We start from the raw sequence: 25268 nt of genomic DNA, 5'->3' as shown, positions 1-25268 counted from the left end.
GGAAATAAAATCATGAATTATAATGCATTAAAATTGATTACTCACACCCAAAGGCTCATGTTCCTGCATGAATGCTTCAATGGATTTGCAAATCCATTGTGTTATAGGATGTGAACTTGAATTTTCAAACTTAAGATTTGATATCATGTTAGATTAGCGACACCACATTGCTACTTGTCATCTTGTTACAGTGAGAAATACGCGATACAATTACTCATCTGGGAAGAAAGAGATTAGAGAGATGGTGAAAAGAAGGTCCAAGCTCATGGAACCCACTTTTCTCCGAAGTGCTCAGGTTCTCCAAAGTTTGACTGAAGAATAATGTCTTAATTAATATAAGGAGGTGGTGGCTGTTACCTCACACCCTGCCAACCCCCTCCATGACCCACACAATAGGTTTCAGAGTGTGTGATTTCAGCATAAATATTTTAACAGTCGAGCTGCAAATCGAATGGACACTTCCAGTAGTCAGTTATCCTGACCAAAAATCCTTCAGACTTTCTGATTTTGAAGGTTTTATAAATAGTACATAATAAACACCCAGCAAGCAGCTGCTGGATTAGCGTTCATAATGACATGGCTGTCACTGCACACGCAAACTCCCTTACGTTGAAGCACTAATCCATCTTTCTATAAGGTATGATCTTCCCAATGTGTCTGACCCTTTCTGTCTTTTGTTGAGTCAGACTGCATTTTGGTTGAAAGAGGCCAAGGTCTATGCCCAGCCAGTCAGCATTAGAACACATGAAAGCAGGAGCAGGTACAGGTCACCCAGTGTCCCAAGCCTGTCTCGTCAGTCAAGATGATCATGGTTGAGGTGCCTCAAGTTTTTATGCCTTTTCTGTTTTCATTCTGTACAGTCCTCAGTTTCCCAATTTTTCAAACATTCGCCTACTTCCTTTTTTTTTAAATGCTTGCAATTACTTAGCCTCCACAACTTTCCAGAGTAGCGAATTCAGGAGATTTACCAACATTTTGTATTGCTGATGGATTTTATTCTCACTGAGCTCAGGCATGGTCTGGTAACAATGAACTCACCAAACAAGAGAGAAGAACAAGAAAAAAAAACAGGAAATACTCAGCAGTTTGGATTGCACCCATCAGAAGAGAAACAGAGCCAACATTTCACGTTGAAGGCCCTTTGACAGAACTATTTTTCTGGGGGGGGGGGAATGCTGGACCTTTGGGAATTTAGGTGCTTTTCTGCATAAAAGCAAGGTGCAAAGCTGTCTATTCCATCACTGGAGGCAGAGCGGTTTAAAGTGGAACTGTGGAAAAAGGCAGCTTGGAGTCAGCATTGTTGCAGAAAAGAGTACGCATGTGCAGATGCACAGCATTGAATATAGATGCAGAAGTAACAGGACTTTGATAGTCATTGAACAGTATATCTCTGGCCCTCGATGGGAAGAATTGTGAAGAACAGAATTTCAGTTGGAAACCATGTGGGACATTTGGAGCCAGAAACATTTGACAAGAACATAGAACATTACAACCCATGATGTTGTGCCAACTGATATGACCCTCCCCCACAACAATCTAATCCTTCCTGACCTCACACCCATCACATTTTATTTTTCTTCTAGGTGCCTGTCTGAGAATCTTTTGAATGTCCCTATTATACCAGCCTCCAGCACCATCTTGGCAATGCATTCCAGTCACCCACCATTCTGTGTAAATTAAACTTCCCTCTGGTATCCCCTTAAACTTTGCTCCACTCATTGAGATGTCCTCTGGTATTTGCCATCTGGTATGTGCTGACTGTCCATCCTATCTAAGCCCCTTGTAATCAAATATCTCGATTAAGTTACTTCTCATCTTTCCTTGCTCGAGGAAGGCAATGTGGTTGTGTGAACAGGTTTGTCAATGACAAGGAAGGAAAGATGGTTAACAAGGCAAGAGAGGCAGATGGAAATCCACTGGAGAGCAGAATAGGACTTCTTTAGGGTAGGCACTCTTGCAAGCAGCCTGATCTGCTCAGGGGTCCCACCTTTTTCTGTTTTCATTTCAAATTTGCAGGCTTTTGAAAATTCTTTTCTACTTTCACCAAAATGAGGAGGCTGCTACTTAGGTCCCAGGACACACACTGGTTAAACAAACACATTGATTGGCTCCAGGGATCGAGAAGGCAATTTAATTCTCTAGAGTTAATGGCTGCATAAATCAAAAGTGAGAAATCAGTGAAACGAAATACGAGTGGGAAGGTTTTGAAGATTTATGGAAGTGTGATAGTACAGATCTATCACCAATGTATATATTGTATATAGTTACTGTATCTAGACTGTGCTTACAGCAATTGGCTGAGAGCTAAGCCACGCCTACTGTCTGGGCCTTAAAGGGTTGCATCCCTAGCCAGGTCGGATCATTCCGGACTGGTCGGCCACCTGTGAAGAGCTCCTGTCTTTTGCTAATAAAAGCCTTGGTTTGGATCAACAAGTCTTTGATTCTTTCGACGAGCTCTACAGGAAGCAATCGAGGAAATGTAAAACTAAAACAAGATAAGATATCCAGTATCAGAAACTTAGGATCACATGAATTATTGTCATAGATGGAGGTGATTTTTTTTGCCTTGTGCCTTGACAATCAGAGAATTACAAATTATCGGATTCCTGACAAAGGGCTCAGGCCCAAATGCTGACTGCCTTCCACTTCCTATGGATGCTGCATGGCCTGCTGAGTTTCTCCAGCATTTTTGTGTACAGAACTAGACCCCAGCATCTGCAGAGTTTCTTGTTTAACTGTGCAAACCTCTTCTAATATTTCAACTGCAACCTTGTGTATCTCACCTCATCCAGTTACTTTAAAAGACTCCAAACACTGGAACTCTGTGGGGGGGGGGGGCAAATGTTTTCATCAACCTTCTCTTTTTCAACTATTAATTCAATCTGTGACCCCTAGTTACTATCTTTGCTTCTAAGAGAAATTGCTCATTATTTTTTTCAGGGCTCTGGTTATCTTGTCAGCTCATTTTATTTTATGCATTCAAGGAGTAGAATAACACTGGCAGCCATTCCCATTATCTATTGCTTAAATAGAGGATGATGAATTGCCTCCTTGAGCCACTGCAATCCTACAAGAGGTATTCATACAATAGTGTTGGGAAAGAAGTTACAGGAATTAGTAATGAAGAAATAATAAAATATTGCCAAGATGCATGACTGGGAGAGGAACGTCCAAACTGAGGTTAAAGATCCTGTGGTCTGAGGGTTGAATAGACAATAAAATCCCCATTATCCAGAATTCAAGCAACCGGTAGCCTCATGCAACAGGAAAAAAGTTGCAGGAAATAAATAGATAAAAATGCACAAGTTTAAAATTGGCACCCCTTAGCGGTTAGTTCACCAATCACGCAAACATAGTCTCAAGCAATTGGAAAATTCACTTATCCGGCATCTACCAATTCCCCATAGATGACAGATTACAGGGTTTTTTTTAACTGTATTTGATCTTGAATTTACATCTTAGATAATGAAGGTGAGGGGTGGGGGGGGGTCTCAGGTAAAGTAGTAATAATCTCTTTTGTAGTGTGGGTACTTTTAAAATTAGGGATCAATGGGTAAGATTTAGAAAGGGGTTTGAGGGATACCTTCTCCAACATAGGACAGAGGGTGAATGGAACAAGCTGTGTGAGGAAGCTGTAGAGACAGGTAAAATGAAAACATTTAAAAGACATTTAGACAGAAGCATGGATAGGATAATTTCAAGAGATAGGAGCTAAATGCATTAAACGATTAGATCAGCATGGACAAGTTGGCCAAAGGGGCTGTTTCCATGCTGCAAAAGTCTATAAAACTCGAATCCTGATAATAGAGGATGATACTAACAGAGTTTAACGAAGGGTGAGAAGGCGTTCATGTACAATATGATCTTCCACATGCACCTGTTGGACTTAACGGAACATTTCTAGGCTGTAAGATTTATTGTGGTACAAATGTACTAGGATCTACTCTGATCATCTCAGTGGTAAATGCTGCACATATATTTCCTGCCTGTTTAGTATGGCAAAACATTGACAGGAATTGATTAATGAGCACACATAGCAGGTAGGTTCCTGTAGAAATTTTATCAGTGTAGGAGAATGGCAGTGATTGATGTCTGAATATTATATGCTATGATGATTGCTGTTGCATTGTTAAAGACAATATTTTCCAGTTACACTGCTTTAAGCTTGCCTTGAAATCTGCCCTTTCATTCCTCCTCATTAAACAGGAGTTTACTTGCCAAGTGTTACTAAATAAACTGCTTGATAGCACCACACTGGCAAATTTATATTCTGCTTAGTAATAAATGGATTAATTTTCTATTGGGCACTGCGCCACGGCACTTGGCAGATGGAAAATACTTTGAAACCACTAATAGTTCAATGGCCATTGTCCCTTAGGATCTTTGATATCAATATGAGAACACCACAGTTTTGCATCTCATCCAAAAAAAGGCATCTTTTGCTCAGTAACATCTGAAATGGAACACGAATCCACAACCCTAACCAAAGCCGATCATTGTCCCACGGATAATCTAAGGTCTGCAAGTGAGAGCAGAAAGAAAAGAAAGAAGTTATTAGAGAAAGACTCTCCATTTCTAAGGAACCCTTTCTCCATTACAGGCCTTTCAATAGCATGTCATAGTCAATGAATTGGTTTTATAGAGTCAAAGAGAGTCTTCGAGTCATAGAGGAATACAGCAGGGAAACGGAAAGGGACACTCGGTCCACGCTGACTGTGATCTACCTATTTACTGAAATCTTACATTAATCCCAGTTTTTTGATATGTGGTCATTGGTGAATGGTGGAGAAATTAAATAAGAATCAGAATTCCCAATTCTTCAATAACATGACAAGTCTTGGATAAACCTTTGAGATTTAATTGAGATTAAATGCTGACCAGGGCAACTTTATGTGCTTCTTTTAAAAATAGTGTTACATCCACCTCAGGGTTAAAGAGGATGAAATTTAGTTACTGGCAACATATCAAGTGTGATAAATAGGAGCGGTGATAGGCCTAATGACTCCTTGAGACTATGCTGCCAGTAAAAAAGAATCATTGCTTATCTGAACTTTGGCCTGAACTCCACTTTCTTGCCCTATTCCCATGACCCTGATTTTCCGACACAGCAAAAAAAATCTGATTATCTCAGCTCTGATTATCTCAGCCCTGATTATATTCAATAACTCAGCATCTGCAGATCTCTGGAGTACAGATTCCAAAAATGTATAATTCACTGAGAGAAAGAGTTCAATGTGCCTGAAGTGGGTGACAACATTTCCCAGTGCTAGACTTCATAGGACTATAGATCCACAGTACCGAGAAGAGAAACAGTCCCATCGGTCTATCTCGTCCATGCTGAACTATTATCCTGCCAAGACCCATTGATGTGCACCCAGCCATAGTCCTCCATACCCCTCCCATTCAAAATATTACCTAATCAAACCTGCATTCACCACTTCAGATCCTCACCCTGTCAAGGCCCTTAGAAATTTAATCTGATCATCTTCCATTTGTCTCAAGCCTTCTCGGTGCCAACCCAATTGGAGGGGAGTGGGAGTTCAATATCTTGGCAGAAAGATTTGCTAGAGGTACTCAGGCAGTGGAACCCAAAGCAGTGTGCGGCTGATGAGAAAATTGGGTCAAATATAGGAATAAAAGAGTGCACGTTAAGTAAGCAAATTAGGAAGGGGAAAAACAGGAAGCAAGGAAGGTGTTATAGTTAAACTGCATTTGTCTTGATGCAGGATGCCTGTCAAGTAAGGCAATGAGCTTATGGCATGGATAGGCAAATGGGAACGTGATAATATAGAATAATACAGAATCTTGATGTGCAATGAGGAGGAGTGTCAGCTCAATGTTCTGAGTAGGGATATGCTACAGGTGAGATAGAGAGGAGGTCAGAGAGGAGGGGAAGTTGCATTTTTGATTAGAGAGAACAATACATCAGAACTTAAAGTTTATATTCCTGGCAGAATCCCAGAGATGCCATGTGGGTAGAACTTAGAAGTGATCTCTTTAATGGGATTTTACTTGATCGCCTCTTCCCCGAGTCAAAGGGAATGAGAGGAGAAAATATGTCAGGGGATTACAGAATAATGAGATTGTAATAGTAGGTGAGTTAAACACCACTAATATTGACTGGGACTACCTTCGTGTTGATGGATTAGATAAGGCAATATTTCTTAAGAGCCTCCAGGGAAGTTTTCTCAAGCAACATCCATAGAAGATAATTATCATATACATTAGGACAAAGTACAGATGCACTGAAATTCCTACTTGTTGCAGCCAAGCAGGTACATAAGATGCAACATCTGCACAAGTAAAAATTAAAATGACCACAAATGCAAGATAGAAAAGAAATAATAAAGGATAAATAAATATATATTCACAGTTTCACTTTACCTCCTCTTGGGAAGTGGGGTTGGAAAGTGGCTGAAGTGTCTGGGGAAGCACTTTGGAACCAGTTCTATTAGTTTCAAGATAGTTATGGAAAAGATAAAACTGGCCCACAAATTAAAGTTCTAAATTGGGTCAAGGCTATACTTGATGATGTTACGCAATCACTTACAAAAGTTGTCAGGGGGAGGTTGTCAGCAAGTAATGTCCGGCTAGTTGGAGACGTTTTAAACTGGAACAGGAGAGAAGTGAAGGGGAAGAGTGGCAGGAATAGGGAAGTCCGGGTGATGACGGACATTGATGCTCTGGTCAGGAAAAAAAAGGCATAAGTCAACTATAGGGAGCTGGGAACAAATTAATCTCTTGAGGAGTTCAAGGGTTAGGTGTACACATAAAATATCAGGAGGGAATAAAGTGAGTTAGAGATCTTTGGCAGATAAAGGAAAGGAGAAATCTACAAGATTCTGCAAGTATATTAGAAGCAAAAGGGAACCAGAAACTCTTTAAAAATCAGTATAGGCATGGATCTTTGGAGAAATCGAGATTGTCCATTTTTACAGTGTAGAAAGTCATGGAAGATAGGAAATGAAGAGAAGATAATAGTCATGTCCTGAAATATGTTGATTTTATAGAACCATAAAGTACTACAGCACAGAAACAGGCCCTTCTGTCCATCAATATCTGAGCTAATGTTCCACCTAGTCCCATTGATTTGCAGCTGGACCATAGCCTTCCTTATCCCTCCCATCCATGTATTCATCCAAATGTCTTTTTAGCATTGAAATCGAACCCACTTCCACTCATTCCACACTTTCACAGTGAAGAAGTTCCCCTCCATGTTCTCCTTAGACTTTTCACCTTTCACCCTTAACTAATGTCGTCTAGATTTGGTATCATTTAACCTCAGTGGAAGTAACCAGCTTGCATTTACTCTATCTATACCCCTAATAATTGTGCTCATCTGTATCAAATGTCCCCTCATTGTTCAGGGAATAAAATCCTGACTTTTTCATCCTTTCCCTGCAACTCAGCTCCTGAAGGCCTGGAAATTTTCTCTGCAATCTTTCAGTCTTGTAGGTAGGTGATCAGAACTGCACAAAATATTGACAAATCTGGCCTCACCAATGTCCTATATAACTTCAACATTACATCCCAACTCATGTACACCGTACTTTGATTTATGAAGGCCAATGTGACTAAAGCTCTCTTTAGATATACAGCACAGTGACAGGCTCTTACAGCCCATGAACCTGTGTTCCCACAAATCACCAATTAGCCTATAACCACTATATGTTTTTGAAGGGTAGGAGATAACTAAAGCATCCAGAGAAAACCCATGCAGACATGGGGAGAACGTACAGCACCCAAATTCTTTGGCTTGGCTTCGCGGACGAAGATTTATGGAGGGGGTAAAAAGTCCACGTCAGCTGCAGGCTCGTTTGTGGCTGACAAGTCCGATGCGGGACAGGCAGACACGGTTGCAGCGGTTCCAGGGGAAAATTGGTGGGTTGGGGTTGGGTGTTGGGTTTTTCCTCCTTTGCCTTTTGTCAGTGAGGTGGGCTCTGCGGTCTTCTTCAAAGGAGGTTGCTGCCCGCCAAACTGTGAGGCGCCAAGATGCACGGATTGAGGCGTTATCAGCCCACTGGCGGTGGTCAATGTGGCAGGCACCAAGAGATTTCTTTAGGCAGTCCTTGTACCTTTTCTTTGGTGCACCTCTGTCATGGTGGCCAGTGCAGAGCTCGCCATATAACACGATCTTGGGAAGGCGATGGTCCTCCATTCTGGAGACGTAACCCAACCAGCGCAGCTGGATCTTCAGCAGCGTGGACTCGATGCTGTCGACCTCTGCCATCTCGAGTATTTCGACGTTAGGGATGAAAGCGCACCAATGGATGTTGAGGATGGAGCGGAGACAACGCTGGTGGAAGCGTTCTAGGAGCCGTAGGTGGTGCCGGTAGAGGACCCATGATTCGGAGCCGAACAGGAGTGTGGGTATGACAACGGCTCTGTATACGCTTATCTTTGTGAGGTTTTTCAGTTGGTTGTTTTTCCAGACTCTTTTGTGTAGTCTTCCAAAGGCGCTATTTGCCTTGGCGAGTCTGTTGTCTATCTCATTGTCGATCCTTGCATCTGATGAAATGGTGCAGCCGAGATAGGTAAATTGGTTGACCGTTTTGAGTTTTGTGTGCCTGATGGAGATGTGGGGGGGCTGGTAGTCATGGTGGGGAGCTGGCTGATGGAGGACCTCAGTTTTCTTCAGGCTGACTTACAGGCCAAACATTTTGGCAGTGCAGTAATAGCATTGTAATAACCACTAAGCTAACTGTGTTTCCCTACAACCTTAAGGTTTATGAACTTACCCACCTTGTTTGCCCTCCAAAACGACATCATCTCATACTTGTCTGCCTTAAATTCCATCTGCCATTTTCTAGGCCATTTTGCCAGCTGATCCAGATCCCACTGCAATCTTTGAAATTCATCCTTACTATCCACTACACCCCCAATATGTATACCCTTTACTCCACAACAATTGGTCTTTTTGCAATCATTAGCCATGTAACATTCTTCAACAAAAATCTGTATCAAAATACCTGTACAAGTTGAATCCCACCAGTATCCATGTTCTATGAAACCTTGTCTGTTGATTCCACCACCCTGTCTGAGGATAAATAAAGCCTCCATAGTTTTAATTTGTTCAAGACTCACTTCAAATTTTCCACTCCAGGAGCAGCTACTGAAAATATTCCCATTTTCCTGCACTGCTTTGTAGTGTTATCTGTCAGGAAGCCTCCTTAAAAGACTGTCCTGAAAATCTATGTTTTCTTGCAAGTATCTCTCCAAAGATTCCTTTGACCCAGTACACTGACCATACCTCCCAGCAAACCTTGATTGATAAGAATCCAGCCCTCGTCCTTTCAACTGTAAGACCACTTCCTCAGTGGAGATCTTGTCCCACACGAAGCTTCAGGGAATCTAACAAAGATGTGATGTCATTCAGGCACTGTGTAATGCTTCAATGCACAAATGTGCTCCTGATAAAGAGCTCAGGCCTGAAATGTTGGTTATCCTTTGGATTCCTATGGATGTTGCGTGATCTGCTGAGTTTCTCCAGCACTTTTGTGAATTGCACTTTTCCCCAGTGTCTGCAGATTTTCTTGCATGCTGGAGATCTAAACTTGAGGCTCAATTGGCCCAAGGCCAAGCGTTTGGCAATCACCTTGATGGCCCAAATCTGATTCACTTTGGGCTTAAAATGTAGATTGAGTTCCATTTCCAATTAGCAATGATCTGAAATTAGACACAATTACAGAAGTAATTACTGTAATGAATGTTAGTTGAAGACAGGATTGAGAAAATGATCATTAGGATTACCTGTTTCTCCAGTCTTTTGGCTTATTCTTGAACTGAAATCCCCCAGGTAGATTCTTGTCATGCATCAAGGTTCCAGTGTTAAATATATCCCATAATTAATCAAGTCTTAGGCGCTTAGTCTTTTGATTTTGTCTGTACCTATAGTGGTTTGAGAGGGAACAAGGGACTTGTGAGGATCAAGGGCAAAGTGGGTTGAATGTATTGTGCTAACAAGAAGCTTACTGCTTATGTACCCTTCCATGCTGCAACTGCTCCAAGTTATGACCACCCAGGCAGCACATATACCTGTAAATACACGCTAAACAGGGCTTCAGTATGAGCTCCAGGCACTCTGCATCTGAATGGGTTTCATTGTGTCAATTTTATTCAGTTAAATAATGAAAATCCAGCAAATCAGCAAAGCATTGTGTGGTTAAGCTACAAATTGTTAGATGTTTAACCAGTAAATAAACATTCTTTGGTTAACGTCCATTTTGTGTAGCTTTTGCAGATGTATGTATGTGCCATCAGAAAGAAGCTGGAGTGATTCTGCAGGTCAAGAGAGAAATGGACAGTCAGTGCTTTGGAGTAAAACAGAAAAGTCTGCAGACACCATGATTGAAGTAAAAACACAATGTCAAAAAAAAAAGCAGGTCAAGCAGGGTCCTTTATGTAGCAAAAATAAAGATACATAACCAATGTTGTGGGTTTGAGCCCTTCATCATGGCAGTCAATATTTTGGATCAGGATCCTTTTTTTGAGACTAAGGTGGGAAGGGGAGATATTACATAAAAAGAGGAGAAAGGAAGGCTGAGGAGAGTTGAGATAATAGGACACTGGACAGATGAGGTGGAGTGGAAGAATAGTAGAGGAGGAGACTACAAAGTGGTACTGGAATAAGCTAGGAAATTGGGAACAGGTGAATGGCAGATGAAAACAGTGTAACTGGATGGGAGTAGGAGTTACCTAATTGAAAAATCACCATTTATCCCATTGGGTTTTTGGCTATGATAAGCTAAATGATATGCATTTATAAGGATTCCTGATTAGAGTGACCCAAGCACACAGTCTGGTCACACTAACACTTCTGTATCTGATTCTGTGCTGACTATGAGACACAGAGGGAGACCCTTCGATGCATCATGGCCATGCTGACCAAGTATGTTAGTCCTGCAGTTAAAGACTCTTCAAATGCACGTTCAGGTATATTTTAAATGTGATGACCGTTTCTGTCTCCACACTCTTTCCGAGTTCAAGACCCCCACCACTCTTCAAGTGAAATAATTTTTGTGCCAATTTATTTAAATCTTTGTCTCTTCTTGTTATTGACCCTCCCTATTAAGGGGATTAACTTCATACTCTTTACTCTGTTTAAGGGACTCACAATTTGTCAAATTGGCAGAAATGGTTGTTTGTTGATCATGCAGTAGGAGACCCAGTTTTCCCTGCAACTCCGAAGCTCGACAGTCTCTCATCATTTATATAATGCGCATCTTTCCTGCCCCAATGGACAATTTCACTCTTTTCTATGTTATATCCAATTTCTTAGATCCTAGCCCGCTTAGTCTATTTATATCCCTTCTTGTGTTCTCTTCACAGCTTAATTTCCAAACTCTTACTGATGTTACATTACTGGACCCATTTTGAATTTCATTTGCAACTTTTTCTGGGGTGCTGTGGCCTTTTATTTTCTTGATCAATTTGCTATCTGGGATGTGGTCAAACACCAGGTACAATACCCTTACTGGTGCTCCTCAGACATTTAAACATTTCCCCTGATTCTTAATCAAACCATTATCTCCCTAAATGATGATTTATTTTGTATTTCAAAAAATGTTTGGAAAAATATTAGATGCACCTTCTCATTCTCCTTTTTTTAAAAGAAACAAAAGCACATTGGCAGATTCCCAAGCCACACCAGAATTTTATTCATAGCTAAAGGGAATTGGAAAACGATAGTGGTCAGAGACTGCATTAATTTCCTTTGTTGCTTCTTTTGTACCAGAATACATTTCGTTTTCTTATGTTTTACTCATCTCTATGCTTTGTGTAAAATTGAGTCCATTTACTATGCTGAGTGCAAAAAGGAAGGAGCCTAGCTGTGCCTTTATACAACAGAGTGATGAACTGTTGTCTTTTTATAGTGCAAAGGTGCATTACTATGCGGTATGAAAAAAATGCAGCGTCTCACAACATTGTGTGTAAAATGATGTGTGGTGTGCAAAAAGAACTAGTCTATTGTTGAAAAGGATCACAGTTTTTCATCTCTGTACCATGTGTAAAAGGAACATCGGCATCACTAGGCTGTGTGTAAAGGAAAGGCAATCCATCTCTGTGTTTTATTGAATTTAGAGATACAGTGGAGTAACAGGCCCTTTTGGCCCATGTCACCCAAATACACCAATTAACCTACAAACCTAGTATATTTTTGGAAGGTGAGAGGAAACCGGAGCATCCGGTGGAAACCTGTGCAAGTCACGGGGAGAATGTACAAACTCCTTACAGAGAGCGCTGGATCTGAACACAGGTCGCTGGCTCTGTAATAGTGTTGCGTTTACCTCGATGCCACCCCTATAGGAAAGGAACATAGTTAATCTTGGTGCTTTGCAGAAAGAACATGCTCCATCACCGCTCTCTGTGTAGAAGGAACTCCAGGAGCAATCCAAAAATCCAAGCAGCTGAAAGGCTGATAATGCCCGACTGGATTTCTATGAACAAATGTTTTCTAGATCTGTAAAGATGTGCAAGGTGAAGTATACACTAAATGCAACATGTCATCTCTTGTTGCCACCAGCTGCTGCCATGTTCTATGCTCCAGGTGGCTGTGCTTCTACAGAAAAAGGCCTCCAACTTGCCAAGGCAAGATGATTCATGGAGAAGCAGATATTATTGTCGCAGGTCGCCTTGTAGCAGAAGGATGTGAAAATATTTGACTATTTGTTGTGGCAGCACCAGATTTTTTTGCATTTGTGTGGATACTGTTGACCAATTCATTGTATCGGCATCAGGGGATAGAACTGCCTACATTAACACTTGACTGAAGGATCTGCCCATTATGGTATTAAGCAATTTGTAAATTCATTGTTCTTCAACAACGGCACTTAGACCTTAAAGTTTTATTTCTCTTTTCCTCCATTAGATATACGACTCTGATTGCATTACAATTTTATTATGCAAGTAAATTTGGCCCTGAGCTTAGAAAATGTGCAATGATTAGTTTTTTCAAGCATTGGAGTAAAAAGAAAGCACAGTGATTTTTTTTTTTTGTTTACAATTGGTCTTAGAGCCTGTAGTGCCATTTCCTTCATGCTGGGAAATGGTATAAAACCCGTTTCCCAAATGTCTGGATACAGGCCTTGTAATGGTCCTAAATGACTTGGGGCCTATTCTCACAGTGCATGACATCACCTGGACCTCCTGATTGTGTTAAGGCTGCAGATCCCCCTCCAAGGTATCCATTATTGTGTGGATGGTGCGGTGTTTCATGTCACAAATTAGCCCTTTTATTGCATTGTGTTATCTCTTATTGGATTAACTGCTTCAAATTTTGTTTGTTAAATCCAGTTGTACATTTGTACTGAGGCTTGAATTGAAAGAATCTCTGAGCTACTTAGGTGCTGGGCCTATCAATATTCATTCAGCCTCATAATCAGAACTGATGATATCGCCATGACATCCATCTCGCTTTTGTACTGTGTTCCATTCACACCCACAGCAAACTGCTGCCACGAAGATTGTGTTGTCACTGTGGTAATAGAGTTTAGTTGCACACAAGGCACCAGCTGTTGCTTCTCCCAGCTCGACATTATCATTTTCTTTTTTTTTAATTTCAAGCTTCCTCTCTGATTTTTTTTTGGTCCCTTGTCAGAAAGGTGAAAATATTGTAACAGCTGGCTTTAACTTTCTTGTGGGTTGTAGTTAATGCTGTGTTTTTAGTTTTGAAGAAATTATAGTTCCATTCTCAAAGGAAAGCTGAAGCCATTCCCTTCTGGCGATATATCCAGTGACATCAACTGAGTTAAAAGCTGGCTGGCTCTCAGAACTATTTGTCATCCAGTTTGCAGAAGACAGCTTGCAAAACTACTTGCTACCTTGCCTTATGGAGGCTTGTCCCTGTGACATGGTAAGAATCCTCTTTAAAAAAAACCTTCAAAAACAAGTAAAAATCATGGTCAAAGGTGTCATAAAGATCTCAGCAGACAACGTTGTCAAAAATAAAACAGATGGTAGGCAAATTATAAACATCAAACCTTTAATAACTAACTCATGGGGTAAGAAAATACAGGCAAAGAAAAAAGCTTCTTTTTAAAATCACAAGATACATAAGTGGTCCAATGTGGTTTGAAGCTGGAAAGAAGCAAAACTTAACTTACCATCATCATATCTGCAGTACGTTGGTGTAGAGCTCAATACTATTACAGCGCTAGCGACCCATGTTCAAATCCTTTGCTCTCTGTAAGGAGATGTCATGTCTGCATGGGTTTCCTCTGGGTGCTCCGATTTCATCCCACCCTTCAAAAACATATGGAGTTGTAGGTAAATGGGGTGTTTGTGAGGCATGGGACTCATGGGCAGGAAGGGCCTGTTACCGTGCTGTCTGTCCAGAAGAAATATCTGAGTCTAGTCCAGCAAATATGATGCTTGAAGAGAAATCACTTAAATGGTGCAAAGTTTGAAAAGGTTCTGCTTCCTTTTTGATTTTTTTATGAATGTCCTTAAGACTCAAGTGTGCCTTCAAGCATACACAATCATCTAGGTGGTAAATTATAGCAGATGTCTTGTGAGTTAGATTGTAGCACCCACTGAGGATAAAACATAACCACAGTCAATGCTGATTTGAAACCATTTTGGAGAAGAATACTGTAGCCCATCTTGTCTGCTAGCCTCCCAGAATCACAGGGATTTTGTCTATGTTTGGAGCTCTCCATTGTTCTTTCAACTTTGAAAAGTTTTGCAGAAAATGATATTGTCTTACTTTTGGCTGACGTCAAGATTTTTGTGCAAACCATTTGCACCCATCTTGTTTTAAATAAGACTGAGGAAACATCAAGATGGAACACAGAGCAGGACAAACTTCTTGAAGAGGGAAGATGAAGGGAGAAGGCCCATTTCTGAGCAGACTCTTGACTGTGGGAGGGAAGTTGTAAGCAAGTTGTAATGAATGGCGTCTAAATTCAATAATAATTCCTGCCTTAAGATGGCGCCAGCCTCTTCAATAACACTGGGGAAACATTAAATTAACTTTGATTGAATTACATAATCACATAATAATGCTGACACATTGCATTAGTTCAACTGATCTAAAAATGTTTTACCCTAATTTTCATTTGTACTCAGCATCTGATGCCTCTTGTGTCAGTGTCCAACAATAGATAGCTAACATTTATGTATTCCATTTGCCCTGATACCATTATTACATGGTTGCGATTTCCTGGTGAAACCTTTCACCAAGCTCATCACTGTCTGCACCAAGATCAGCAGGGAAGAAATCCAAGTGCAAATCCAGAGATTTAATTTTCAATTACATGGATTTGTATGCTCGTAATAGACAGAAAATATGATAAAAGTATGATAAAAGTAGGTTACATCTAAAAAACAGTTCATGATATGAAATTTTAAGGTGACTTTTGTGATCAGCAGCCAAAAATCTATGAAATATACCCAAAAGTGTTCAGGAAAAAAAATCTTAATTTTCCAGTGTTACATGTGGATTGTGGAAAAACACGTGGCCTCCCCGTCTGTCTGGAATATTGTGGTTTGCAGATGGTCACGTGTCCTCTCTGTCTGAAGCTTATTCAGAATTCACATCACCTGTCAATCAAGGTTGGACTCTGGTCACCCATTTGTGCACACCTTGCCGTTGGCTCATTCAAATGGCCGAGGATCATTATTGGCCAGGGGCCCAGGTCTGAACTGTATATCTTCTTTTCTTTGGCTTGGCTTCGCGGACGAAGATTTATGGAGGGGGTAAAAAGTCCACGTCAGCTGCAGGCTCGTTTGTGGCTGACAAGTCCGATGCGGGACAGGCAGACACGATTGCAGCGGTTGCAAGGGAAAATTGGTTGGTTGGGGTTGGGTGTTGGGTTTTTCCTCCTTTGCCTTTTGTCAGTGAGGTGGGCTCTGCGGTCTTCTTCAAAGGAGGTTGCTGCCCGCCAAACTGTGAGGCGCCAAGATGCCAACATCAACGGATAGTATATTCTTCCTCTCTGCCTCGTGGTCAAAGCCCCAGCCATTGCTCCACGCCAGGTCGCTACTGTGGATATTGCTGAAAGCGTTGCAGGTAAGGTATGCACTACACTTAAGCTGAAGCGTTTTACTGCAATAGATAAGTGGTTGCAGAGTGCTGCACCCCCTCTCGTATAGGGAACCGGGAGTGTGTGTGAAAGTACCTGTCTGTAGAGTGTGTACACATGTGTGATCGTGTAGAGGATAGGCGGCCACTGGTATCGGAGTCCAACCTGAGTCTGATGTGGATATCTATCTAGTTGTTTAGTAATAAAGTAAATGAGTATCATTTAATGTTCTCCCCTGATTTTCTCTTGTGGGTTCAATAAAGTTACCTGAGATTGTAACACTTGTGTCCTGGCTCGTCTCTCTATGAACCCACCGAACCTGATATTCATTCAAACACAATCATTGATACTGTGAGCAGGGCTCAAAGAGTTTTGGCTGGATACATGTAGAGTGCTAACCTGGTGGATGATTGTGCTAGTGAGGGTGTGTGTGGGTGTTCTATCTGGTGCATGAATTATTGTGTATCTGCTTACCAACAGCGGCAGTAGGAGATGACCCGCAGCTAGTAAAGGAATACTGGGGTCTGAATAAAAAAAAAAACCAGGTGGACCAATGACTGTCAGGGTTTCAGCCATTTGGTGGCATGACTGGTAAGCCATGCCATGGTGGTTGATTGGATCGACAGAGAAGAGAGGGCACTGTGGCACCGTGGATACTCCTGGATGAATCAGGGTGGCCTGAGATCAGGGGGAATCATGGGGGAGCCCTATGATTACTGATATCCCTGCTTAGGTGCCACTGGGGTATTACATCCAATTTATGTTATCACGATGCCCAGAAAGGTAAGGAGATGGAATCCGTGCAGCATTACAATTGTGCACTAAAGGAGACAGAGTAGATTGCCCAAGAGTAAGTGACCTACCTAAAATGAAAGTCATGGAGGCAGCTTCCAAGCTGATTGAAATGCCGTAGCTGCAAGCAACTCATTGGTCAGGAAGGCAGCTTGTCCCAGGGAAAGTCTGTCATTGTCCAGCAGTGGTGGGGGGGGGGGGGGAGGAAGGAGATTGACACACAATTGAGGGATGGGTATGTGTGGATGGATGGTGATGACTATGAGGAAACTGAGATCTATGACACTCGTCCTCCCCATTGTGTGCCTGACCCTTTGCAAGCCCTACCAGTGACCACATGGTCCCAGGTCTGTCATGAACACACCTTGCCGACCCTCCAAACTGGGAAGTAATTGAAAGTGGGGGTACATAGGGTGGGCACTTTGTGGTCACTGTGAAATTATGGAGACCCGGGATTATTCTGCCAGGGAGCTAGGGGACCAATACCACCAGCAGCCTGGTGAATGTCTAGCCAGGCTGCTGCCATGGATGTGGGATGAGGGGAGGGGGCTCCCAAAGTCTTCCTCTCTCATCAGGAAGCAAGCACTCTGGCTGATCTGTTTTAACTACAGATGATTGCAGGCACCGCCAGAAGGGATTGATGATGACACCACCCTATGGCAATGAGTGGTGAATGCAGTCCAGGCCAGGTTCCTTGCCCTCCTAGAATGGGGCCTACGTGGTTGAACACAGTGGGACACTGCTGGCGAGGAGACATTGGTTGTTAGGGAGTGGGTACTGATTGTGGGTATCTGCAGGGGTGCCTGCGAGCACCCCTTCCCAGCGAGCACAATGGTTACTGGTGCCTTGGCGTGCTATTTAGTCAACACTACATGTTCGAACCTTGGAGGGACAGTCTTTCCCCTCATGGGACTGGTGACTGGGAAAACAGTCCAGGAAGCCATTATCCTCTTGGAGGAATCAGAATGCAGTGCTGAGGCAAGGTTTGGTGACATTGCTCTGCCGGTGAGCAATCACAGAGAATGAGTATTGCTGCGGGAAACCCTGCGGGGGTGGTGCTTCTTGTGTGCCACCCACTCCAAGCCGGACCAGCCTCCACTCTGGTGCTACCTCACCGGAAGTGGCTCCTGATTATTCTATCCTTTGAGCTCTCCCAAATCACCCTTCCCCCACATGAGAAGAATACCCTAATACCCTTCAAGCTGTTCTTCTTGATGTGGGGGTCTACGAAACACTCATCAAAGCAGACTGCTTCGATCCCATAACTGACTGCAGTCATTAGCACAAGTTTGTTTATGCAGCAAGAATTAGGCAGAGAATTTTTAGAGTCAGGCAAGTGGTGTTGCCCTGGACACCCGAGGCAACGCCGGCAAGAAGCTAGGGGACCAATACCACCGGCAACCAGGTAAAAAACTAGACATTCACTGGACATTCCAGCTCAACTACAACTGCATTTTTTGTAATGCACATTCTGAGTGCAGCTTTTGTAATGGATCTTTTGCTTTTATTTTCTCTGTTTTCAATTGCAACAAGAGCTATGGTAATTATAGCCCCTTTTCCACTGGCACCTTGTCCCAGGAATTAAATGGGACAGGGTCCAGTGGAAAAAGAAAACTGTCAGCATGCCGGCATCAAATGATGTCATTTCATACCGGGGGTTAACCACCTCGACTCCTACTCATATCCCTGGCGTCAGGTGACTCCGGCCTGCTGATAAAACCAATGGAAAAGGGACAGGCGAAAGTCACCCGTTTCCAGTTGATGGGAGAACACTCTGATCCCCAGGGATGAGTTGTGACCCAGTAAAGGGGGGCCCAGTGGAAATGGCACAAAGGGCTTCCTATCCTGGGACAATGTACAGCCAGTTAACTGGGATGCCAGTGGAAAAGGGGCTAACGTCTCTCAGCACACTCAGGAAAATGAAATTACAGGTTGCTTTACAATATGATTCAGTTTAAGTATGTGTTACAGATCAAATCCTACCAAAGAAACATTGCCATATTTTGCTTCACTTGACAATGACAGCGTCCCCATCAGTCCTCCCATTAACAGAAACAAATACCTCATGGTGTAGGCGCTTCAGGAATTTTTATTTAAAACTGCTAATTTGGTCAACTTTCAGTCCTGACTCCTCTTGGCTATCATTACAGGGAACCAACACAAGCACTTGTGGCACCCGTTTGAAGAGAACGCGAGCAGATATGGCATCCTGGTGTCAGAGGATAGCCCAGATAAGTGAGGCACTCCCAGGAGATACGGGTATACCCTGAATATATGCCTGCCGGTCTGCCCCCTGCCTCAACATGGGAGCAAAGAAAGGGCTTTGGCACCTTATGGATGACCTTGCAATGCCTGCTCACAGATATTGGTGGTAAGGATGCACACGTTTGCCAGCTAAGCTGGTGAAACCAGGCATGCGAGAGAGTGACCAGGCAATTTTCTCTTTATTCCCTCCCCTCTCACACTTGGAACCTGCTCCTACAGCACCCTGCTCCCAGCCTATGCAAGGAACTTGTTTATATATTGATCCACTGGGTTTGCATCATTTTTACCACTTTTTTGTACTCTCTTTTCTTTTGTTATAACATGTACATAGAGTTTACTGGGTAGAAACCAGTTATTGATTGTTTATGCAGAGTGATGTGACTTCTGAAGGGAGGAATGTTATATGTGGATTGTGGAGAAACATGTGGCCTCCTTGCCTGTCTGGGTATTGCGGATTGTGGGCAGTCAAGTGCCCTTCCTCTCTGAAACTTATTCGGAAGTCACATCACCAGTCAATCAAAGTTGGAGTCCGGCCACCCATTAGTTCACACCCTGCTGTCAGCTTGTTTAAATTACCTAGGTTCACTAGGCTCACTCTTGACTAGGCACCCAGATCAGAACTGTATATAACTTTCTCTCTGCCTCGAGATCCAAGCCACGGACATCATTCTATGCCAGGTCACAACTGTGGACATTGATGGAGGTGTCGTGGGTAAGGTGTGCACTGCACTCAAGTTTAAGCATCATATTGTAATAGATCATTACCTGAAGAGAGCCGCACCCCTGTTGGTATAGGGAACCAGGAGTGTGTGTGAAGATCCCTGTCTGTAGAGTGTGTACATATGTGTGAGTGTGTAGAGTATAGGCAGCCACTGGTATCAGAATCTAACGTGGGTCAGATGTGAATGTCTATAATAGTTGTTTTGTAATATAGTAATTGAGTATCATTTGATGTTCTCCCCATTTATCTCCTGTGTGTTCATTTAAGTTACCTGTGATTGTAATACTTGTGTCCAGACTCATCTCTCTGTGAACCCACTGAACCGGATTTTCTTCCAAACACAACATATACATAGTCCTTCTCCAGATTTTCCTGCCATGTCCACTTGTGTGACATCATTGCAGTTTTGACAACAATGCCCATTGTTCATGATGTACCATCAATAATTCACAAAAGGCTGAATAGTGAAACAATCAGGCTTTTAATAGGTTAAAATTATATATTATATATTCCCAGTCAATAGCAGCCAATCATGGTATAACAGTGGTTTACCACAATTCACTTGTTCAGCATCATTTGCAGAACACCTGCTGGGTCCAATACACTGTGCACCAGTTCAACTGGACACCCAGGTCAGTTTGAAGTGGAGCCAATCACTTGCATTACTGCGTTCCTGCTGATGAATGCAGTTGGACTTGGATCGATTGCACAATCATAGAGCATGAGAAATAGGAGCAGGAGTAGGCCATCCGGCCCATCGCGTCTGCTCCACCATTCACTGTGATCATGGCTGATCTGATCATTGACTCAACTCCACCTACCTGCCTTTTTTTCCCTCTATCGCTTAATTTCCTAACTATGTAGAGATCCATCTAACTTGGTCATCTCCACTGCTTCAATGGGCAGCAAATTCCAGATTCACCACCCTCTGGGAAAAATAATATGCTGCCTACATCCCACATAATAGACAAGGGATAATTGTACATTGTAATCACCGTCCATATCTGGGCTGACAGATTTAGTCTTCAGTCTATAATGCCAAGTGTGCTGATAGGGTCAGCATTGCATCCAATAGTAAACCTTCACACAAAGCCACAGAAGGAAACACCAGCACAAATCTCTTTTTTTATTAAGAATTTCCGCTCCATAAATGGTTATATGGTTATGGTTAAGGGACTGTTCTTTAAAGTGAAGGCCACATGCAAAACCCCTGTGTCTATTATGGAAATGGAAGAGAAGGATGTAGCTTTTTATATTTTTACATTCAATTCATGTTTGATGAATTAAGGTTTCTAAAATTACCATAATAGTTGGTAATGTGCAGTCAACTTTTGCCATTCATTTAAGTATGATTAATTTCAATGAACCTTTTATGACAGTATAATATTGCAATACTCATGGCTTAATCCCCAGCTCTGATAATTATCCTTGATGATTTGTAGAATGGATTTTGAAAGCATTGCACATAGCCTATGTCTCGGGGTATCATTCACTTAAAGCCAGAAACAGACCTTTCAACTCATCAAATTGATGCCAACCATTTACTCTAATCCCATTTTATTCTCCCATGTTCCCCTCAATGGTCTCCTATATCTACCATCCATCTACACTGGTCATTTTACAGTGGTCGTTAAATAAACCAACCACATACCTGTATCTTTGGGAGGTTTGGGGAAATCAAGGCAGTCACAGACAGAATGTCCAAAATCTGTATGGTCAGCATTGGAGATGAGGATTGAACTCAAGTTGTTGACTCTTTGAGACAGTGGGTCTGCAACTGTGCCCCTGTGCAATGGAGCCATAGAACCACAGAACATTACAGCACAGCAAACAGGCCCTTTGGCTCTTCTGGTCTGTGCTGATCTATTTCTCTGCCTCATCCCACTGACTGACACCCAGTCCATAGCCCTCCATAGAGCCTGCATTCAGCACCTCAATTGGCAGCTCTTTCAACACTCCTACCACTCTCTGTGTGAAGAGGTTCCCCCTAATGTTCCCCTAAACTTTTCCCTTTTCACCCTGAACCCTTGTTTTCTGGTTTGTCTCTCACATAACCTCAGTGGAAGAAGCCCAGTTGCATTTACATCTGTACCCCGCGCAACTTTACATATAATGACCTGATAATTGGATTAATTTAAAGCTATGAATCTATTAAATCATCATTTCTGAAAGCATTTTGCTCAATTATGGAATAATTGTTGCATTTCAATTATTTTTTCTTCTGTAAACAATAACATCACTTTGTGTGGAAACTGTAACTCAGGGATGGGAAATGAAAATTGCTCCCAGTCTTTCAGAGGTGTGGCAGACTGAAGTCACACTGAGACAAGGGGACAGTTTTCAAGCAGAGACAAAACAGAACTGAGAACATTTATAGAAATTGCTATTGCTGCTTTGCCCCTACAAATTTATGGTGGGACCTACACTGGGTGTCACAGCCATGCAGCCTAGTGTCAGAGAGAAGTGTCACAAAATACCTGATAAATTTAACATATTGGGGTCAGACAGTTCCTCTGGGATAATGGTAAATCTTGGCACACAATTAATGCCCAGATGAGACAAATGCATTCAAATACATGGAGAGTCTGGCATGAACTTAGTGATTAAAAAAAAGAACAATTATGGCTGTGCTGTGCAAAAAGATTACGGCTGGATATATGCTTGGTAAGAAATAGCTCTCTTGTCTTGGTTCGTGCTGTTGCCTCATCGCTCCAGATGCCTGCTCTTTACAGGGAGCATTCACGTTTTCTCCCAGCCTATGAGGGTTGTCTGGCTGCTCCAGTTTCTTCCAAAATCCCCAGAAATATGCTGGTAGTTTAACTGGCTTCAATGCATTATCCTTTAGTGTAAATTAATGACAAAAAAAACACAAATCAAAATAAGAGTTGGTGGATATTTTGAGAGGGGGATCATTTTCGTCCTGGTACTACCTATCTGCCAAGGTAGTATCGGAGCTGATGCATTGTGCATCACCTCGTGTGTGCCTTCCCGGGACGCTGACACTGTAATGCTGCAGGTCCCGTCTCCTTTTGACCCAGGATGTGTGACCAAGTTTTCTTGGTTTAGTGTGAACACTCCAATCTGACTTGACTTTAAATACTCCGAACAGACATGGCTTTAAACACGGATCGATGACCTGCCAATTTACTGGGATCTCAGTGTGTAAGTAGTGGTGGAGGAAGAGTTGAGGAGCCTTGCCTGTGTATGCTTGTAGCACAGATTGCTCCACATAACCAACAAAAAGGCAGGCGGGGGAAAGAAGCTGGGGGGGAAAGGGTCACTGGTGATAGTTAGTAAGGGATTGCTTAAGATGGTATGCGGGTGGAAAGAAAAAGGTTGAGAACCACTAGGTTAAAGCAAATAGTATCGATGCATTCTGGAGCATAAGAAAAAGATGGACATAGAGGGTAACATTGATAGGTTTGATTGTAAATGATAGGAGGAGGTTGAAGTGGAGCATAAACACCAGCATGGACTGGTGATGGCCCATTTCTGTGCCATATTTTCAATGTAATCCGACAATCTCCTCTATTGGTGTACCACTGGTTTCTCAGACTTCTCTCCAGCAAAATCCTACTGTTGTGTTCCCTGGTATCCATTTGTTTGTTCAGTTGAAAGGCAAGGTATTATCTATGTCAACAATAAAGGATAACAATTGTTAACCAGTCCATGATAGATGATGAAATCATGCCCTTTAATATCGTATTACAGCATATTTCTATTTAGAGGCAAATTTGATGCAAGTATAATGTGCTAGAGTTGGTGTAATTGGGTGGGATGCAATCAATTCTATTTGCAATTTGACTTAAATAAGACACAAATCCATCCCCACATAAAGCTGTTCAAATAGATCTGTTCCTTCAATAATTTACTTTAATTGGCATTGTGGCCCACTGGGAACTATTCCATTAAAGTGGCATTTGGCATTAAGAAGGTATTCTAGTGGGTAGCAATCATTTAAGTGGTACTCTACAGCCACCAGTAATGTGTCATGCTCAATAGTGAATGATTTACGATATTGCACATTGGGACAAATCATTGTTTTTATAGAATGCTTATTTACACACCTCTCAGAATTATGCATTTGTCAATAGCTATTTTCTACTGCAATGCAATAAATGACAACAGTTAACATTATTCTTCTGACGTTCCTTTGATTACTCCACGTAGACAAGCTTAGACATCAAAACCTGTCAAAAAATCCAATACCTACCACAAGCTGATCTTCCCCTTTACTTTTAAGAATTCATTCAGTGCCAGAAATGTATAATTTGAACTCACGCTTCTCATTAGAAAATGGTTTGTGGAGACAGAAGAGACTGAAAGTGTTGTAATCTGAGGAAAAAAATAGTAATTCATTGGGTGAGCAGCATCAATGAAGGGAAAGAAATGTTTTATTTATAGACATACAACGTGGTAACAGGCCATTTCAGCCCATGAGTTGGTGCCGCCCAATTTGCACCCAATTAACTTGCACACCAGGTATGTTTCGAACAGTGGGAGGAATCCAGAGTTCCTGGGGAAAACCCACACTGACACAAGGAGAATGGACCAACTCCTTACAGACAGCACAGGATTTGAAACTCGGTCCCGATCATTGATGCAGTAAAGGCGTTGCATTAACTGCTATGCCAACCAGGCCACCACAAATTGTTAACTTTACATATTGAGACTCTGGATTGGGAGTGTGTGAGTGGACAGGGAAGGAAGGTGATGCAAAGTGCAGCAACTGCAATCAGACTCTACCATGCTTCACAACTTCCCCTTCCCACTTCTGTCCCCTTCCACAAGCATTTCTCTCTCTCTCTCTAAGACTTCCAAGTCCACTCATCCCTCTCCACTCAATCTTCCCTGACCACAGGAACTTCCCTGCACCCACATCTTCTCCCTTACTTCCATCTGGAGATCTCAACAACCCATCCAGGTGAGGATGGGTTGGGATGGGAACCGCTTCACAAGCACCTCCTCCAACATGGTCGACTGCATTCAGTGCTCTTGATGTGGCCTCCTTTACATCAGCAAGACCAATTGCAGACAAGATGACTGGTTTGCCCAACACCAACAGTTTTGGTATAGGTAAAGTGTTTGTAAACCCTGGCTTGCCTCGTGCACACACACACACATTCTACTGATGCAATTCAGATAAGCTTTATGCATTTCGTTAGATAGTTAGGCAGAATATCCCCAAGACAAATGATCAATTATTCTAAGTTGATTTCAACAATTACCTAACCATTCCTTTCGTTCTATAAGTTGACCACACAGTAGTTTCAGGAGTATCTATCGCTAAACACCCAAACAGATCTATTGCTTTCCATAGCATGAGCAAAGATAGAAGAAGAATATTCACTGATTGGATCTGGTTCTTTTCCAGCACAATGCAATCTAAAAGCACATTAGCAATTATTTCAAGGTGAAAGTGTGCCAAGCATGAGATTTGACCAGGCACTCTGGCTGCGATACAACTT

General features: G+C 42.2%; 1 long non-coding RNA gene across 2 annotated transcripts; it reads right to left on the bottom strand.

Annotated features, from left to right (window-relative positions):
* Positions 1-8974: 8974 nt before the first annotated feature.
* On the bottom strand, positions 8975-20171 carry LOC138756083 (uncharacterized). Of its 2 annotated transcripts, XR_011352729.1 has the most exons (4): positions 20072-20171; positions 14103-14241; positions 9751-9888; positions 8975-9666 (listed from the first exon to the last, which is right to left on the bottom strand). It is a non-coding gene; the product is annotated as an uncharacterized lncRNA (long non-coding RNA). The 2 variants fall into 2 exon arrangements; XR_011352728.1 differs by lacking the exon at positions 14103-14241.
* Positions 20172-25268: the final 5097 nt, after the last annotated feature.

Source organism: Narcine bancroftii, chromosome 3 (genome assembly GCF_036971445.1).
Source record: "Narcine bancroftii isolate sNarBan1 chromosome 3, sNarBan1.hap1, whole genome shotgun sequence".
NCBI classification, from domain to species: domain Eukaryota; kingdom Metazoa; phylum Chordata; class Chondrichthyes; order Torpediniformes; family Narcinidae; genus Narcine; species Narcine bancroftii.
The sequence above is the reverse complement of the archived record's forward strand: the minus strand, read 5'-3'. Positions and strand labels throughout refer to the sequence as shown.